The sequence below is a fragment of the Rattus norvegicus genome, chromosome 1 (assembly GCF_021556685.1).
Source record: "Rattus norvegicus strain SHRSP/BbbUtx chromosome 1, alternate assembly SHRSP_T2T, whole genome shotgun sequence".
Classification (NCBI taxonomy): domain Eukaryota; kingdom Metazoa; phylum Chordata; class Mammalia; order Rodentia; family Muridae; genus Rattus; species Rattus norvegicus.
In genome coordinates, this window is record NC_141534.1 from 104049110 (window position 1) to 104069641 (window position 20532).

The 20532-nt window shown below is 42.5% G+C and overlaps 1 protein-coding gene across 2 annotated transcripts in view; it reads right to left on the reverse strand.

Moving 5' to 3' along the window:
- Window positions 1–11023: 11023 nt before the first annotated feature.
- Znf431l-ps8 (zinc finger protein 431 like, pseudogene 8) overlaps window positions 11024–20532 on the reverse strand; it is a 79769-nt gene continuing 70260 nt past the window's right edge. Inside the window, exon 6 of one of the 2 annotated variants that reach the window (XR_015646352.1) lies at window positions 11024–12721. The gene's annotated coding sequence lies outside the window, so the exon portion shown is untranslated. The remainder of the gene's footprint in view (window positions 12722–20532) is intronic. The other variant, XR_015646354.1, reaches the window with a different exon arrangement.

The window sequence follows — 20532 nt, forward strand, 5'->3', positions numbered from 1 at the left end:
TCCGGAAGTCTGGCATGGATGCCCGACGACGAGGTCGAGGCGGACGTCGTCCGGGCACCGGTGGCTGGAGCGCAGCCGGCGGCTGAGAAGCGCAACACCTTGGACGTGGGCGAGGTGGTCAGCAAGAACGATGCCCTCTCACACCTGGAGCGCTGGGAGCGCAGGGAGCGCAGCAAGAGCAAGAACCGCATGCTGGACAACAGCGACCTGCAGCGGCTGGAGCGCGCGCGGGCCGCGGCTGCCGGCCCTGGGACCGCCTCGGAGCACCGGCTGCTGCGTTTCTTCAGTGGCATCTTCGCGCGCTGGGACGGCGGACCCTCACCCCGCAGCAGCGCCCTGAGCTCCCGCGGTTACTTCAGTCTGCGGCGGGCCCCGGCCGACACTCACTGGTCCAGTGCCAAGAGCATCGAGGGGTCCCCGCGCAGAGGTGGTCAGTCCAGCCTGGGACTCCTGGGCTGGATGAAGAGTGGTGGGGGCTGGGTCTGCGCTCCAGCAGACTGCGGTGTGAGCACTTTGGGGCCGGGGTACAGCGGGGGCAGTGCTTTTCCTGGTGTCCAGCGAGGGTGCAAACTAACCTGCTGCACAGTGCAGCAGCCTGGGTGCTACTGAATGCTGTCACTCCGGGCTTTATGTGCGTTAACAGTTCCGGGCCTCCCACCTGGCCTTAGTGAGTTGACTAGGGTAGGATTACCTGGTCAAATGTTTGCCCCTTGCTGGTGCTGGTTCAGCCTTCTTCATCAAGAAATATGGAGCGACAGGAGCCGGATGTAGATCGCTCCTGAGAGACACAGCCAGAATACAGCAAATACAGAGGCGAATGCCAGCAGCAAACCACTGAACTGAGAATAGGACCCCCGTTGAAGGAATCAGAGAAAGAACTGGAAGAGCTTGAAGGGGCTCGAGACCCCATATGTACAACAATGCCAAGCAACCAGAGCTTCCAGGGACTAAGCCACTACCTAAAGACTATACATGGACTGACCCTGGACTCTGACCTCATAGGTAGCAATGAATATCCTAGTAAGAGCACCAGTGGAAGGGGAAGCCCTGGGTCCTGCTAAGACTGAACCCCCAGTGAACTAGACTGTTGGGGGGAGGGCGGCAATGGGGGGAGGGTTGGGAGGGGAACACGCATAAGGAAGGGGAGGGGGGAGGGGGATGTTTGCCCGGAAACCAAAGAATTATTATTAAGTATTAAATAAATTTAAAAAAAAAAGAAATATGGAGCAAGAGCATGCCTCTGCCTAGACCTAGGGTAGGGCATGGGGTGGGCATAGCAGCCGGTCCTGGACAGTACTATGCAGGTGCAGCTCCTGACTGACCACGAGGAGCCTGGATCCCTTTTGCGGAGATCCTTGCCTCCTTTCCTCGACGCGGGGCAGGCTGTTGTTTCCACCATCCTTAAGTGCAGTGATGGCTGATGTGGAAGTTCCTACCAATGGAGCCTTTGATAGAGTCAGCTCATTATCGGTGAGAATGAATGACAGGTATCCAGGCTCCTCTTTCTCCCCACATGTCATTGGGAAAGCACCCCGGACTGGTCATAAATGCTGGAGAGTGAGGTGACAGTCCTGCAGCCCACCCTGAAATCTCAGGGTGTCTTTCTCACATGCCTACTGGGGCCTTTTGGAGAAGTTTCTGGGGTTAGATTCTGAAAACAATAAATTAGACAGCAGATAGATCACATTTGGGGGGCAGGCAGAGCCTGCTGTAACCACGAAGCATGGATCTGGTTTCTGTATATCACCTGGAGGGAAAACACTGAGCAGGGAGGGAGTAATTGTTACACATACTGTGGGGGAAGGGGAGTGGGCATTTCCCTAGGACGACTCCTTAATCATGCTTCTAATTACAAAAGGCTGCTGCTGTTGGCCATGGAGGTAGAAGAAGCACTGGGGTGTAGTCATTCCTGAGCCAATCTCAGCTGGCTCCAGCCATCCCGGAGTTTCTCTCAACAGGGAGGGTAGCTGACTGCCTCAGGTTCAGGTTCACACTAAAGCCAACCTTGGCAAAGGACAAGACTCAGAAGACAAACTCTTTCCATATTGCTGTCTTGGCCCTAGGCATGCGCTAGGGAGGAGAAGGGCTGGAGCCAAACCCTACCACGGCCTGCCTGCCTGCTTGTTGTCTTTGTTTTGATGGAAGTTCCCTGTCACCGGGCTGGGTGGGTTGAGTTACCTTACCTGTCTAGTGTTTACATGCCTTTTGCACTCTGACAGACTCCACAATCCATTCCAGTCGTAATCCCTCGTACTTTCCCTCTCCCTCCCAACATGCTTCTAAAATGTTAGGAAATGATTAAGAGTTATTTTGGGGGCCAGCGGGATTGACTCAGTCAGGTAAAGGCACTTGCCACCAAGTTGATGATGGAGTTTGATCCCTAAGGCCCTCATGGTGGAAGAAGAACTAATTCCCCCAGGTTGCCCTCTGACCTCTGCACATGAACCACGATGCCAGTGGGTGGGCTCACCTATGAACGTAAATGAAGAGGGAAAGAGTTGGTTGGCGTGAAGTGGCTGTTGCCATTACCTGCCCAGAGGAAGTGGGATCTCAAAGGCTCTTGTTTACCAGTGGGATTGCATCTGTTTTTGTGGACTTGGTAGAAAATAGTAATTAGTTGGCCTGTGTTCCATATAAGTACTGGTCTTACAGGGGGGTGGGAGTGGGGGATGGGAGTGGGAGATGGGAAGGAGGACAGACGTGATTGGCATGAGCGTGCTTCAGCTGCACCTGGGCACAAGTTGAAAGCATTTGAGGCTTGATGTTTCCTTTGGGACAAATGCTTGAAAGTAGATTTGTAATATTAAAGGTGTTAAATGTGTTGGAAGTTTGCCCCCAAGGGGTGCAAGTTTTTAATAGTAATGGCTGTAGTAATGATCGCATTGTTTGTCTCTGTGGATTGACCAGCACCACAGACTTCATGGGTCCTGTAGAAAACCCACAAGTTGTGTTTCTAATCCGAGTGCTTGGGAAGTAAGAGTTAGGAGGCTCACCCTCTGATACATATATCAGGTTTGAAGCCTGGGCTACATCAGACCTGTCTCAGAAAAATAAAACACAGGCTGAAAATAGCTTTCTTTTTTTTTTAAAGTATACTGGTTCATAGTGAACACATATACACAGAACTCTGGAGTCTCACTTTATTGTAAAGTCGGGTGTGTGTGTGTGTGTGTGTGTGTGTGTGTGTGTGTGTGTGTGTGTGTAAAGCTATAGCTATACACCTTTCACCAGTATGAAGTCTTTGCCATTGGTGAAAGTGTCAGAAGTGTCAGGTCAGTCCTCAAGACATGGGGGCAGCCAGTCCCAAGGTGTTTAGGGCCAGTGTTGTAGCATCCCAGCATTCAGGTCCTCCCACTTGGTTAGGATCCCGTGCTTTTATGCATTTGTTTTGTAGAATGTCACTTGTTGGGAGAGAGGCAGAAAGAGGTGGCATGGTGAGTAAGAGTGTGTAAATTTCTTGCAGAGGAACCAGTTCCTAGCACCCACATCCGGCAGTTCACAGTGGCCTGGAACACCAGTTCCAGAGGAGTCATATGCCTCTGGTCTCCATGGACACTTGCACTTAGGCACATACCCATGCAAGACTCAAATATATGTACTTAAATAAAATATCTCTTAAAGAATAAACAAAACAAACAAACAAAAAAAGAACATGCTTGACAACCTGCACCGCCTAAAGATTGTTTCAACTTGTTGTAAGAGTGGACTAAACAAGACTGATGCTCATTTGTCTGTTTTTCTTGGTATACGAGGTCTGGATGAATAGCATCTGTGTCATTATGGTTGATGCTACATTGCCAACTTCAGATAACCAGGGCCTATATTCTCATGCTTACATCTGGCCAGCATGGAGAACCTCATAATGACCAATACCTTGCTTGCTGAGAACAGAAATTTAGCCTTGAAAATGTTCTAACAGGAAATAAATTAAGGTTGGGGGGGTGTGTGAAGGGAGATATTTGGTTTCAGTCACATTGTCCTCAGGGAACCTAGGCCTTACACACAGTCTCATGTGCTTCTTCCTCATGCTCATTCTCATCCTTGAGGCCAGCTCTGTTCTGCTGAACACTTGGAAATTCTAAGCTCATATATCTGATTTTCAATCTGTGTCTGACATTATGACACAATTTGATGCAAATTTGTGTGGATAATGCTCTACATAAACATGAATGCACTGTTCATGTTGTTCCTCATCCATTTTCTTTCCTCTTTTTCCCCTTCAGTTATCCCTAAGCTAATTTGTGTGTTCACCATAGAAATTGATGGCTTTATTTCCTACAGCCATGGAAGCAAATTCCAGCTTCAGTCAAGAGAGCACTCTGGCAGGAATTTCAAAGCAAAGGGAACAATTGACCTGTGAACTTTTTGCCACTGGAGACAGATGTCCCTGGAAGTTGAGAACTAGAAACACCCTAAATATCCACTTTTCCTTGAAGTGTCTGTGGCTATATTCTGCCTCTAGTCCAAAGAAAGCATAATGGCTGAAGACAGAACACAGGAGGGAGTCATGGAGAAATAGTTGCATTTCTAAGTGACCGTAAGTTAACTTTAGTACCACAGGGAGAAAGACTAGCAGAACATACACCAGGATTAATTTACCTTAATTAATCTGAAGAAAGGGGCCATTAGGCTCTGGATTTTCTATTTTTCTATGTATCTGGATCATTCCACATAAATCAGTTATTCAAATGATGATAATATCTACCACACGCATAAATGTTTTCAAATGAAAGAACCATTTCTATACTAGGTTGAAAGGAAAGGGTGTGTGTGTGTGTGTGTGTGTGTGTGTGTGTGTGTGTGTGTGTGTGTGTGTGTTTCCCACACCCTATGGCCACATCACATCTTCAATTGCTCTCACAGTATGGAGCTGATTGGAAGTTATCATTGCTCCAAATTCTGAGATGCCTGCAATTTGCTTTGCTATTCTCACTCAGAGGCATGATGAGTTGTTAGATGGCTCATGTTTCACTCTAGAACTCAGAATGTGTCAAAGGGCCATATGCTAGTACCTGTTGACCACTGTTTGGTACAGGTAGGCAAACCTACCACTAGCTTCTTGATCTGTGCCTCTCCCTCTGTGGCTCCAGGGGTAGGCTAACAGCATCTCTGCTCTAACCTAGTAAGGTCAAATTCTCCAGCAATAAGACATTGGGATATCTTAGTTCCATGCTGCTACTGAAATTTTAACTTTTTACTGTGTGTAAGGCCAGATAAGGTCTGTCTACATAGGAACTGCAGGTGAGGGCCAGCATAAGAAATGAATAGAATCCAGCACTCCTTGCTGGTATTTGAAAAGCCTTGTAGCTGCAACCTTGTTCAGAAGTACACCTTGTGCCTCGTTTATAAATTCAAGTATCTGCTGGGCACCTCATAATTTCTGCTGGCAATAATAAATGTCAACACGCGGTATATGTCAGGGAGACAGTGCTGCTGGTGGCTTCACTTTCTTGATGGCTCCCACTCGGATACACTGGTTGGAAGAGGAATAAGTGAGCCTGACAGTCTTTGTGGCCTTGTGAGAGGAAGTGTGTCCTCCTAGATCTGCGCTTTGAGAATACACCACACACACACACACACACACACACACACACACACATACACAAATATATATATATGCCTGAATGCTACCATGCTTCCCATCAGGATGATAATGGACTAAAACTCTGAAACTAAACCACCGTCAATTAAATGTTTTCCTTTGTAAAAGTTGACATGGTCACAGTGTCTCTTCACAGCAGTGAAAATACTAAGAAGTTGGTACCAGGGGGTGGGATATTATTACATTAGACCTGACCAGGATTTTCCTTGGAGGAATGTAGATTTGGAACTTTGGATTAGGAAGAAAGAGGGGTGTTTTAAATGGGTCTTAAAGGTATGAACATGGAATGTTGGAAGCGGTGCCCTTGACGCCCTCCATTGTTGATGTTATTATTATGGTTAGAATTAAGTATGACTGGGTTCATGGAAAATCCCCAGCCAGCTGCAGAAGACTAATACAAATCTGGTGGTCAAGAAAAATAATAATATGATAAAGTTGTCCTGCTGACTAATAATATGACAAACCTGTGACCTTTCTGACAACCTGTCAACATCAGCCTACTCCCTGACCACACGAATATTGTGTCCTTGGCCTGCGTAAGTGTTTCTTACTTCCCCCCTCCCTCTGTTACCCATGTTATGGTATAAATTCAGCCTTGGGGAAAAATAAAATTGTCGCCTTGATCAGACTCTTGTCTTGGCGTCCTTCGTGTCCCTTGTCCCCCATTCTCTTCCAGGTACACCCCAGACCCCTTTGCTTACAAATGGCGCCCAGTATGCAGCTGTTTGGAGGTCTCCTGGAGGAGAACGTCATCCATTGTGAATAGGCAGGCCCATCTTCCTTGTTCGTTGGAGCTTTTGCTCCCCCTCGGAGCCTTTGCTCCCCCACTTCTGGCAATCATGGACTGCCCGACCTTGGTTCAGAGGCTTGGTGTGTGTTTCTTCCTGGAGGATGCAGATCTCAGTGGTGAGTGATGGGACAAGCATTCTACAGGTACTTTTTATGACAGGACTCAGGGAGTCACTCAGGACACGAAGAAGAGGGTTGAATTTTTTTTAATTAAAAAAAATTCTCAGACTTTGTAGGAAATATTTGTCCATAGTTCCCTCAAGAGGGAACAGTTGACACAAAAGACAGTGCAGAGTTAGTGATTGTTTTATGAGCCAGCTAACCTTGTTGCTGAAGTCTGCCTTCTGCAATGAATAAAAATTGTGTGCTTTTTGGGTTTGAGGTTGCCTCTCCCTGCATGGATGAGCAACCCCATGTACGTGGATTAAAAACCTCATACCCTCATGCTATTGCAGTGGTCACTTTGTCAATCTGTGCTCTGTGGGCGGTGCTACTGAGGTAAGGCCATTATGGGGTCTTACAACATTTTGGGGCACCTGCCAGGAACTGCGCTCCCCACAGCCCACAGTTGGTGAGGAGATCAGAGGTAAGCTCGAGCAAATCTGTGTTTTGTGTTCTGTGTTACTTTCTGTTTTGTCTCTGTGTCATGTTGTCTCACCTTTGTTTCATGCTGTCTTGTGTTGTCTGTGTCTGCTGTCTGAGGGGTTCGAGTCCTCCTCGGTGGTTGCTGTGGGTCCCGTGAGGGGCTTACAGCTGTGACAGGCAGACATGCCAGTTGTCACAGGCCATGGGTCCTAAAGGATGCTCTAGGAGGAGAAAGTAATCTAGAGGACACTCTGTTATCTTGTTGGGAGGTGGAATCAGATGGTCCGTCTCATCCCAGAAGCAGCTAAGGTTAAGCTGCAGTTTGGGCCACGTACTGAAGGTATCAGGCATCTGTGGAAATCGCTTATAGGACGCCTTGTCTTGGTCTTGTTTGTCTAGTTTGTTTTCTGTGGTATTGTCGAGTATCTTTTTGGCTTTTGTTTCATTTTTGGACTTGGACTGACAATTGTGTTTGAAATCATGGAACTGTTTGTTTTGTTTGTCAAGGAGTTTTACTTGGTCCTCTTGGTGCTTAACTTGGAAATAATTTGCTTGAGAGAAATTGTTTTCTGCCAGGGAGCCTGCCTCATCTGCTGGCCCTATTCCAAGAGAGGAGTTGATCTCCAGCATTAAGTCACCTTCCCCATTAGTCATCATTGACATAGAGAGTGCCTCTGATCCTATCCCCGAAGCAGTCAGTTCCTGCCCCTGTGGTCAAAATGCCCCAGGTTGGGGGACGGGGAGCTCCTAAAGTAGTTTCAGAAAGAGTCTGCAGCAGACTGCGAGGAACTTTGTTTTGCCAGACAGAACAGGATTTACAATAGGATGATAAGAGGAGAAAGTCTTGGCACCAGCTCTTCAGCTACTCCAACTGGAGGCTGTGGCCAAGGTCAGGGTCAATGTTTTCTTTCCATAGTCCTCTAACTCAGTGAGACAGCTTAGGGAAGGGCTACTACTGAAGTCCTGGAATTCAGAGGCACTGGGAAGGCTATATTCTATTAAAGATCAGTATTCCAGTTTTAGCAATCTCTTTATTGGATGTAAGAGGCAGGAAGCCTCGCTCAACTGTGACTCCTGCCTCAGCAATGGCAGCAGAAAGAGTCCTTATAGCCAGTTATCTCTGACTATAGCTTGCTCTCTGATACCCAAGGCTTCAATCAGACAACACCCCCCTGGGCGAGCCTCCTTCAATACTCAAATGCTATTTTCTCCTGGTCTCTGGACTCAAGGTCACCAGGTGTGTCTGACAGCCTGGAAGAAACTTCCCCCCTAAAGTGGACAAGCCATACAATTCTTTTGTCAGCTGCTTGGCATCTAGCACCCAGGTCCTAACCATCTTTCCATCCTTTTGTTATTAATTCATACTAGAAGCCTAGTGTCCTTCAGAGGCTGGGTCTCTTGAGAGGCAGAGCCACCGAGCTGACACTGAAGGGAGGTACTCCTTAAGGGAGTATCTAAGTTCAGAGAGATAGCAGGTAACAGACACCAGCTGCCCCTCCGCTCGCCTTTCTGTTTTACAGGCACAAAGCTTGCTCTTGTTTTTGCAATGGCCTTTTCGTCCCAAGAAAGCTTCCTCATTTAGTTGTGTGACTGAATGCTATTTGTCTCTTTGAATGCTATCTGGTTGTTCCACCAGCTCCCACTGGGCCACACCCTAGCTTTCTTGCCTGGCCCCTTTCCTCTGTTCTTAAGAATTTTATTACCTAAAACACTGTGTTGTTTTGACTTATAATACTTCCCATCCTAGTATGCATGTCCCAGATTCCCGTTGTGAAGGTTCTAATTCTAAAACAAGGAGATGGTACATCCCCCTAAATATTAAATTTACCTCTGCAGTTTAAAACTAGGATTGGACACGTTGATATACTTGGGATCTTAGAATGTCTCAATCAGGTGCCAATACAGGGATTATATTTACCATAAAATTGTTAAAAGAGCCTGTGCATTCCTACTTCCCCGCTTTTGGGCACTGATCTAAAGAAGAAGCCCAGGGAGGCACTGAACACGGCGCAAGGTACACACGACTTCATCTACAGTCTGCACTCCACCGAGAGGAGCTGCTCGCTCAAAGAACTGCACCACTTCAAGTCCATTGCTGTCGTACAAGAAGAACTGGAAGCTCTACCACCCACTCCAGGACAGCTGAGATATATATTCTTCCACAATGCGATGCCTTTCGTAGGATTTGATTTTTTTGGATAACGCAATTATGATTGTTACATGAAACCAAATTGAATTGTCTATTGGAATTATTTTGTGAATGTCAACAATGGCAGTCAACATGTCATTTTTCCTTCTATGTATCAACATATTATTTAATTTTTCAGTTTTTGATACTATACTGTACTGAGTTGGGGTTTGCTTTTTTCTGACATAACATGCATCGGATAACTATGTATGTCTTTTTTTTCTGATGGTTATAATTCAATGCTGAGGTTTCTCCAAATTATTTAAGATGTTTAATATCAGTTAAAATTGTAATTCCCTGCCTGGTGCCATCCCTTCTGTGACATTACATGGTAGACATTTACAATTCATGGTAAACATTTGGAGCAGTGTTTTAAGTATATCTGACTATTTTAATTTTGAACCACACTGTCTTTAAGAGTCAGAGGCTAATCAGAAAGAACAATTGTCTGCCCCCCCCCCTTTTACGTAAGCTGTATATGCTAACAAGTGTACTTATTTCCGATTGGCTTTTTACCTTTAATTTCTCAACTTTGAATAATCACAGTGAATTCTGGTTTGTGAGAGAAGGCAGCGCTCGGACACTTCCTGTGTCTTAGAATAGGGTTAAAGAGAACATGAAATAGGTCAGAGACGGCTTGGGAAAGAGAAAAGGAGAAAGAGAAAAAGCTGAGAACTGGTATCAAAATTGGTTCTCCACACCCCCTTGGTTGTCCATCCTGCTTCCTTCCTTCCTGTTGGACCCCCTAGTAGGCCTTCTTTTGCTTATATCTTATGGTACTTGGACATTTAACCGTTTAACCAGCTTTATTAAACAACAGGTAGATAATATAGTAGCAAAACCTATTTTGGTATATTATCATAGGCTAGCTATGGAGGATGCTTTGATGATGGCCAAGCTCACCTACACATCTCCTCCCAGCCCAGGCAAGGACATTTTTGTCCTTCAGCCAAATGAGGAGAACATTCTTTTCTGCCTGCTGTCCTGATGCCTTTGCTGAAAAATCAATGAATCGTCACCCCTGCATGCTGAACTGGACAGTCAATGACGGGTAAGAGAGTGATATATTCACAATAAAGGGCCTAAGACAGGAGGGCCACCATTAGCTGCTGCCTTATCCCATGACGGAACCTGGCCACAAGATTCTGTTGGCCAAGACAAATATCACTCCAACCTAAGACAGAAGCAGTTCCCGAGGGGCTCATCTGAGGACAGCACAGCCATTTGCTCACCTTTTCATTTGACTATAAGGAAAGGTGAGATGTTGGGAGCGATGCCCTTGAAACCCTCCATTGTTGATGTTATTATTATGGTTAGAATTAAGTATGACTGGGTTCATGGAAAATCCCCAGCCAGCTGCAGAAGACTAATACAAATCTGGTGGTCAAGAAAAATAATAATATGATAAAGTTGTCCTGCTGACTAATAATATGACAAACTTGTGACCTTTCTGACAACCTGTCAACATCAGCCTACTCCCTGACCACACGAATATTGTGTCCTTGGCCTGCGTGTTTCTTACTTCCCCCCTCTCTCTGTTACCCATGTTATGGTATAAATTCAGCCTCGGGGAAAAATAAAATTGTTGCCTTGATCAGACTCTTGTCTTGGCGTCCTTCGTGTCCCTTGTCCCCCAATCTCTTCCAGGTACACCCCAGACCCCTTCGCTTACAATGGAAGATAGTGCTAAAGGTGATCTGTGGGATCTTGGTGTAAGAGGTTTCAGAGCAGAAGAATTTTAGTATATTTTGGTGAAGAATGTGGCTGCTTTTGGCCCTTGATCGGAGTGTATCTGAGGCTAAGGTGAAGATATTTAGAATAATTGCCTTGGCAAAGGAAATCTCAAAGCACCCTAGTTTAGATTATGCTCAATTGTTCACTTTTATTAAGAGCATCTTCATCAACTACAGCAAGCTAAGAAAGGAAAAATACAACATGTATGGCTCAAGGATTAAAGGAGCACCAAGAAGTGGAATGGAAGTGGGTATGATGTTCAAGAAGATCAGCAAATTAAAGATATTAAATGGAATTAAGGTAGTGGTAACCTTTGGGCAAGATATCACCCAGCTAATCTTCTGTCTCGTGAATTATGTTCAACAGAGAACATTGCCACCTATTCTTAACTTAAAATGCACTTGTGGTTGGATGATGGATACTTATGATAGTTGTTGTCCTGACCTGGCTATTGTTTTCAATCGGACATAAAGAGATATGATTGTCAAGTTGTCAAGGATTACTATTCTTGGTTGCCAACTTGACTATATCTGGAATGATCTACAATCCAGAAATGGAGCACACACCTGTGATCTGGGTCTTGAGATAGGAAGACAGCAACTTTTGATCCAGATGATATATACTTGTGATTGAGATTGACACATCTTTAACCAATATCTTGAGGTATAGTGGCCATGCATATAAAAATGTATAATGAAAAGGAATTAAAGAAATGCTTAGGTTCAGGCATTAATCCTGAACTCAGGAAACAGACATGCAGATCTCTGAATTCAAGGTCGCCCTGGTCTCCAGTGCAAGTTCTATAACAGCCAAAGTAAGGCAATGAAGAAAACAATGGAGAACAGAAATATGGTGAAGATATAATTGAGAAAGTTGACTGTGTTCTAGTCCCAGCAAGCAGAAGAACGTGGCAGCTTCCATTATGTGGTTCTGGCTTTAGAATCAAGAATAGAATTTCCCTCTGTAACTAAGGAAACTTTCATAAGCCAAGTGGTGGCAGGGTTGTCTCAATAAAAAGGGTGTTTCTCTTTTATCAAACAGTACATAGTAGGAACTATTTTGAAGCAATTATGAAAACTATTAAGTATAAATTACACTGAAAACACCCAGTCCATTATACTTGGCAATCAGGAAAAAGTCTTTTATCACCTACCCTAACTAAAAGAGTTTACAATTCTGTAATTCAATTAGATTTGATTTCAATTTGCATTATCAACTGAAAACCACCCTTTCAAATTTGTAACATCTTTTTGATGTTAAACAACTTAAGTTCAATAGTGAAATTATAACTAGCATTCAACCCCATCAGAGACTTGAGAAGAAATTATATATTACCCAAACATGCAAAAATATGCCCAATATAGACATATAGCTTGCAATTATAATAACTGGATATTATGGTTTTCATATGGGCTTATTGGGTTTGGAAATTTCAACAAAGAAAAGCACAAAGAAGCAGTTTCCAAAAACAAATGGCAAGGAGAGTTGACTGCCTAAACAGTCCCCAATATTTCTTATATTGTTGGAGCATATGTCTTCAGCCTTCTGGCCCAGAACCTTCTAATAGATCGTAAGTGAAACAGGAATTATTAAGGACTAGCTTACCCTGTATTGACAGAGCTTACCAATCAACTATTTTACATCCATTTTTTCCTTTCAGGATCTTATTCTGTCTGAAGGTGAAATCAGAGCATTTCTTGCCAAGTGGCTAGCTTGTCACAATTGGAACAATTCCGCCGAGAGGTATTAATGCTCTTCTCATTCCTTGAAGTGGAAGGCAGGTATCATCAGAAGCAGACATATCTCCTAAAGATCTTTTAGTACTGAAATGACATTACATGCCATAGTCTGGGTATTTTTGACACTGTTGAAGACAATCTAAGTATAACATAACTGAATTGTCAAACACTGATTATTATCAGGTATCCATTATTTGAATAATCATGAAAATGCTTTATTATAATTGACTAACTTAGAATCGAATATGACTAAAAGTTTCATAATCTGACAATTAACTTGCATTACTTAATGAATTAAACAGTCTGTATTAGCACCTATTTTTGGGGGGGGGGAGGAAAGGGTTTATTCGGCTTATACTTCCACATGGCTGTTCATCCCCAAAGGAAGTCAGGGCTGAAACTCAAGCACATCAGGAAGCAGGAGCTGATGCACAGGCCATGGAGGGATGTTACTTACTGGCTTACTTCCCCTGGTTTGCTCGGCTTGCTTTCTTATAGAACCCAATACCGCCAGCCCAAGGATGGCACCAGCCACAAGGGCCCTTCCCCCTTGATTACTAATTGAGAAAGTGCCTTACAGCTGGATCTCACAGAGGCATTTCATCAACTGAGATCCCTGTTTCTGTGATAACTCCAGCTATGTCAAGTTGACACACAAAAACAGCCAGAACACTAGGTAAAGGTAGAAGTTAGGGTAAACAAAGTTTTTTTTACATGTAAAAAGGAAGTTTAATAGGATGGTAATAAAGAGTGTCAATTTGCTAAGAGATCACATGTTTATATATGCATATATATATATATATATATATATATATGATAATAGAGTACCTGACACAGTGGCTATTCTGAAAATGACAACTCCTAATGGGATCACTCCTGTCATCCTGCATTTAATTCAAACAACAGTTATGTAAAGGAAGTACTTACTATAGTTAGTTTTATATTTGGGTATATATACTTCCAACTATATTGAATTATGACTTACATAATTATACATAATTTTTACCTTTGTCCAGTTTTTCAGAAAATATTTGAAAAAGTAAAATGAATATAGCACAAACAGTTTTCATTTTCTTATCCTTATTCTGGTTTTAAAAACACCAACGTGTTGTTCGTCTGATAAATAATATCTGTTAATTTATGGTCCATTGAAGTAAACTCACAATGGACTTCAGTCCTGGGGTAGTTACTGAGAATCTCCTGTGTCATCACCACTGTGCTGTGTGCCTATGTATCTTTATGCTCCATTATGATAATGGGCTCTCATGGGCACAGAAGGAAGAAATGCATTTTGTTTTGTGGATATTATGTATTAGCACCTATTGAAAGGACTGGGTCAAAGCATTATATTCTTGAATGAGTTACATAGGTATAATCTCTAACTAACAGTAACAAACCTAATTTTAAATTTTGTATCAATATATAAAGATTTATACTAATGAAAGCCTTAAACCTGTATCAATAGATAAATTATACACCAAAGTAAGAAAATATAACTTCATTATGCGTCAAATATAAAGATTTCTATCAATGTAAGAATACGGCTATGAAATATTTTTTTTTCATCTTTATTAACTTGGGTGTTTATATTTCCATTGTTATTCCCTTTCCCGGTTTCCAGGCCAACATCCCCCTAAACCCTGGCCTTCCCCTTCTCTATGAGTATACCCCTCCCCAACATCCCCCATTACCTCGCTCCCCCCAACAATCATGTTCACTGGGGGTTGAGTCTTAGCAGGACCAAGGGCTTCCCCTTCCCCTGGTGCACTTACTAGGCTATTCATTGCTACCTATGAGGTTGGAGCCCAGGGTCAGTCCATGTACAGTCTTTGGGTAGTGGCTTAGTCCCTGGAAGCTCTGGTTGCTTGGCATTGTTGTTCATATGGGGTCTCGAGCCCCTTCAAGCTCTTCCAGTCCTTTCTCTGATTCCTTCAACGGGGGACCTATTCTCAGTTCAGTGGTTTGCTGCGGGCATTCGCCTCTGTATTTGCTGTATTCTGGCTGTGTCTCTCAAGAGAGATCTACATCCAGTTCTTGTCGGCCTGCACTTCTTTGCTTCATCAATCTTATCTAGTTTGGTGGCTGTATACATATGGGCCACATGTGGGGCAGGCTCTGAATGGGTGTTACTTCTGCCTCTGTTCCCTAAACTTTGCCTCCCCATTCCCTCCCAAGGGTATCCTTGTTTGGAGTATTTCTTTATTGAGTATTTCTTATTTATATTTCGATTGTTATACCCTTTCCCGGTTTCCGGGCCAACATCCCCCTAGCCTCTCCCCCTCCCCTTCAATATGGGTGTTCCCCTCCCCATCTTCCCCTATTACAACCCTCCCCCCAACAATCACGTTCACTGGGGATTCAGTCTTAGCAGGACCAAGGGCTTCCCCTTCCCCTGGTGCACTTACTAGGCTATTCGTTGCTACCTATGAGGTTGGAGCCCAGGGTCAGTCCATGTATAGTCTTTGGGTAGTGGCTTAGTACCTGGAAGCTCTGGTTGCTTGGCATTGTTGTTTATATGGGGTCTCGAGCCCCTTCAAGCTCTTCCAGTCCTTTCTCTGATTCCTTTAACGGGGGTCCCGTTCTCATTTCAGTGGTTTGCTGCTGGCATTCGCCTCTGTATTTGCTGTATTCTGGCTGTGTCTCTCAGGAGAGATCTACATCCAGTTCTTGTCGGCCTGCACTTCTTTGCTTCATCCATCTTGTCTAAATGGGTGGCTGTATATGCACGGGCCACATGTGGGGCAGGCTCTGAATGGATGTTCCTTCTGCCTCTGTTCCCTAAACTTTGCCTCCCTATTCCCTCCCAAGGGTATTCCTGTTGCCCTTATAAAGGAGTGAGGCATTCACATTTTGGTCATCCTTCTTAATTTCATGTAATCTGTGCATCTAGGGTAATTTGAGCATTTGGGCGAATAGCCACTTATTAATGAGTGCATGACTTGTGTGTTTTTCTGTGATTGGGTTACCTCACTCAGGTTGATATTTTCCAGTTCCATCCATTTGCCTATGAATTCCATAAAGTCATTGTTTTTGATAGCTGAGTAATATTCCATTGTGTAGATGTACCACATTTTCTGTGTCCATTCCTCTGTTGAAGGGCATCTGAGTTCTTTCCAGCTTCTGGATATTATAAATAAGGCTGCTATGAACATAGTGGAGCATGTGTCTTTGTTATATGTTGGAGCATCTTTTGGGTATATGCCCACGAGAGGTATAGCTGGGTCCTCAGGTAGTTCAATGTTCAATTTTCTGAGGAACCTCCAGATTGATTTCCAGAATGGTTGTACCAGTCTGCAATCCCACCAACAATGGAGGAGTATTCCTCTTTCTCCACATCCTTGCCAGCATTTGCTGTCACCTGAGTTTTTTATCTTAGCCATTCTCACTGGTGTGAGGTGAAATCTCAGGGTTGTTTTGATTTGCATTTCCCTTATGACTAAAGATGTTGAACATTTCTTTAGGTGTTTCTCAGCCATTCAGCATTCCTCAGCTGTGAATTCTTTGTTTAGCTCTGAACCCCATTTGTTAATAGGGTTATTTGTCTCCCTGTGGTCTAACTTCTTGAGTTCTTTGTATATTGAGGATATACGCCCTCTATCAGTTGTAGGATTGGTAAAGATCTTTTCCCAATCTGTTGGTTGCCGTTTTGTCCTAACCACAGTGTCCTTTGTCTTACAGAAGCTTTGCAGTTTTATGAGATCCCATTTGTCGATTCTTGATCTTAGAACATAAGCCATTTTTTTTCCAGGAAATTTTCTCCAGTGCCCGTGTGTTTGAGATTCTTCCCCACTTCTTCTTCTATTAGTTTGAGTGTATCTGGTTTTATGTGGAAGTCCTTGATCCACTTGGAATTAACCTTTGTACAGGGTGATAAGCATGGATCGATCTGCATTCTTCTACATGCTGACCTCCAGTTGAACCAGCACCACTTGCTGAAAATGCTATCTTTTTTCTGTTAGATGGTTTGGGCTCCTTTGTCAAAAATCGAGTGCCCATAGGTATGTGGGTTCATTTCTGGGTCTTCAATGCTATTCCACTGGTCTATCTGTCTGTCTCTGTACCAATACCATGCAGTTTTTATCACTAATGCTCTGTAATACTGCTTGAGTTCAGGGAGAGTGATTTCCCGCCAAGTCCTTGTATTGTTGAGTATAGTTTTAGCTATCCTGGATTTTGTTATTCCAGATGATTTTGCAAATTGTTCTATCCAACTCTTTGAAGAATTGGATTGGTATTTTGATCGGGATTGCATTGAATCTGTAGATCACTTTTGGTAAAATGGCCATTTTTACTATATTAATCCTGCCAATCCATGAGCATGAGAGATCTTTCCGTCTTCTGAGATCTTCAATTTCTTTCTTCAGAGGCTTGAAGTTCTTATCATACAGATCTTTCACTTGCTTGGTTAAAGTCACACCAAGGTATGTTATATTATTTGGAACTATTATGAACGGTGTCATTTCCCTAATTTCATTCTTGGCTTGTTTCTCTGTTGTGTAGAGGAAGGCTACTGATTTATTTGACTTAATTTTATACCCAGCCACTTTGCTGAAGGTGTTTATCAGGTTTAGTAGTTCTCTAGTGGAACTTTTGGAATCACTTAAATATACTATCATATCATCTGCAAATAGTGATATTCTGACCTCTTCTTTTCCAATCTATATCCCTTTGATCCCCTTTTGTTGTCTGATTGCTCTGGCTAGAACTTCAAGAACTATATTGAATAAGCAGGGAGAGAGTGGGCAGCCTTGTCTAGTCCCTGATTTTAGTGGGATTGCTTCAAGTTTCTCTCCATTTAGTTTAATATTAGCTACTGGTATGCTGTATATGACTTTTATCATGAAGGGGTGTTGAATTTTTTCAAATGCTTTCTCAGCATCTAATGAAATGTTCATGTGGTTTTTATATTTAGTTTGTTTATATAGTGGATTACAGTGATGGTTTTCCATATATTAAACCATCCCTGCATGCCTGGAATGAAGCCTACTTGATCATGATGGATGATTGTTTTTGATGGGCTCTTGGATTCCATTTGCAAGAATTTTATTGAATTTTTTGCATCGATATTCATAAGGGAAATTGGTCTAAAGTTCTCTTTCCTTGTTGGGTCTTTGTGTGGTTTAGGTATAAGAGTAATTGTGGCTTCACCGAAGGAATTCGGTAGCGCTCCATCTGTTTCAATTTTGTTGAATAGTTTGGATAGTATTGGTATGAGGTCTTCTATGAAGGTCTGATAGAATTCTGCACTGAACCCATCTGGACCTGTGCTCTATTTGGTTGGGAGACTTTTAATGACTGCTTCTATTTCTGTAGGAGTTTTGTGTTTGTTTAAATTGTTTATTTGTTCCTGATTTAACTTTAGTACCTGGTATCTGTCTAGGAAATTGTCCATTTCCTGCAGATTTTCAAGTTTTGTTGAACATAGGCTTTTATAGTAAGATCTGATGATTTTTTGAATTTCCTCTGAATCTGTAGTTATGTCTCCCTTTTCATTTCTGGTTTTGTTAATTTGGACACACTCTCTGTGTCCTCTTGTTAGTCTGGCTAAGGGTCTATCTATCTTGTTCATTTTCTCAAAGAACCAGCTTTTGGTTCTGTTGATCTTTGTATAGTTCTTTTTGTTTCCACTTGGTTGATTTCAGCTCTAAGTTTGATTATATCGTTCCTTCTACTCCTCCTGGGTGTATTTGCTTTTTTTTTTGTTCTAGAGCTTTTAGGTGTGCTGTCAAGGTGCTGATATATGTTCTCTCCTGATTCTTTCTGCAGGCACTCAGAGCTATTAGTTTTCCTCTTAGCACAGCTTTCATTGTGTCCCATAAGTTTGGGTATGTTGTACCTTCATTTTCATTAAATTCTAAGAAGTCTTTAATTTCTTTCTTTATTTCTACCTTGACCAGGTTAACATTGAGTAGACCATTGTATAACTTCCATGTATATGTTGGCATTCTTCCCTTATTGTTTTTGAAGAACAGCTTTAGCCTTTGGTGTTCTGATAGAATGCATGGGATTATTTCTATCTTTCTGTATCTGTTGAGACCTGTTTTATGACCAATTATATGGTCAATTTTGGAGAAAGTACCATGAGGTGGTGAGAAGAAGGTATATCCCTTTGTTATAGGATAGAATGTTCTATAAGTATCTGTTAAGTCCCTTTGGTTCATGACTTCTTTTAGTCTGTCTATGTCTCTGTTTAATTTCTGTTTCCATGATCTGTCCATTGATGAGATTTGGGTGTTGAAATCTCCTACTATTATTGTGTGAGGTGCAATGTGTGTTTTGAGCTTTAGTAAGGTTTCTTTTATGTATGTAGGTGCCCTTGTATTTGGAGCATAGATATTTAGGATTGAAAGTTCATCTTATTGGATTTTTCCTTTGTTGAATATGAAGTATCCTTCCTTATCTTTTTTAATTACTTTTGGTTGAAAATCAATTTTATTTGATATTAGAATGGCTACTGCAGTTTGCTTCTTCAGACCACTTGCTTGGAAAGTTGATTTCCAGCCTTTCACTCTGAGGTAGTGTCTGTCTTTGTTTCTGATGTGTGTTTCTTGTAGGCAGCAGATTGCACGGTCCTCATTGCATATCCAGTTTGTTAGTCTATGTCTTTTTATTGAGGAATTGAGTCCATTGATGTTGAGAGATATTCAGGAATAGTGATTGTTGCTTCTGGTTATATTCATATTTGGATGTGAGATTATGTTTGTGTGCTTTTCTTCTCTTTGTTTTGTTGCCAAGATGATTAGTTTCTTGCTTTTTCTAGGGTGTAGCTTGCCTCCTTATATTGGGCTTTATGATTTATTATCCTTTGTAGCGCTGGGTTTGTAGAAAGATATTGTGTAAATTTGGTTTTGTCATTGGTTTCTCCATCTATGTTAATTGGGAGTTTTGCTGGATATGGTAACCCGGGCTGACATTTGTGTTCTCCTAGGGTCTGTATGACATCTGTCCAGGATTGCTGGTTTTCATAGTCTCTTGTGAGAATTCTGATGTGATTCTGATAGGTCTGCCTTTATATGTTACTTGACCTTTCTCCCTTACTGCTTTTAATATTCTTTCTTTGTTTTGTGCATTTTGTGTTTTGACTATTATGTGATGGGAGGTGTTTCTTTTCTGATCCAATCTATTTGTAGTTCTGTAGGCTTCTTGAATGTTTACGGGCATCTCTTTCTTTAGGTTAGGGAAGTTTTCTTCTATGATTTTGTTGAAGATATTTACTGGTCCTTTGAGCTGGGAGTCTTCGCTCTCTTCTATACCTGTTAAACATAGGTTTGATCTTCTCATTGAGTCCTGGATTTCCTGTATGTCTTGAACCAGTAGCTTTTTCTGTTTTACATTGTCTATGACAGTTGTGTCGATGATTTCTATGGAATCTTCTGCTCCTGAGATTCCCTTTTCTATCTCTTGCATTCTGTTGGTGATGCTTGTATCTGCGGCTCCTTCTCTCTTCCTTTGGTTTTCTATATCCAGGGTCATCTCTCTTTGTGCTTTCTTAAGTGCTCCTAGTTACATTTTTAATTCCTTTACCTGTATGATTGTGTTTTCCTGTAATTCTTTCAGGGATTTTTGTGATTCCTCTCTATAGGCTTCTACTTGTTTTTTTTTTTTTTTTTTTATGTTTTCCTATGTTTCTCTAAGGGAGTTCTTTATGTCTTTCTTGAAGTCCTCAATCATCATGAACAAATGTGATTTAAAATCAAGATCTTCCTTTTCTGGTGTTTGGATATTCAGTGTTTGCTTTGGTGGGAGAATTGGTCCCCAATGATGCCATGTTATCTTGGTTTTTGTTGCTTGGGTTCTTGTGCTTGCCTCTTGCCATCAGGTTGTCTCTGGTGTTACCTTGTTCTGCTATTTCTGACAGTGGCTAGACTGTCCTATAGGCCTGTGTGTCAGGAGTT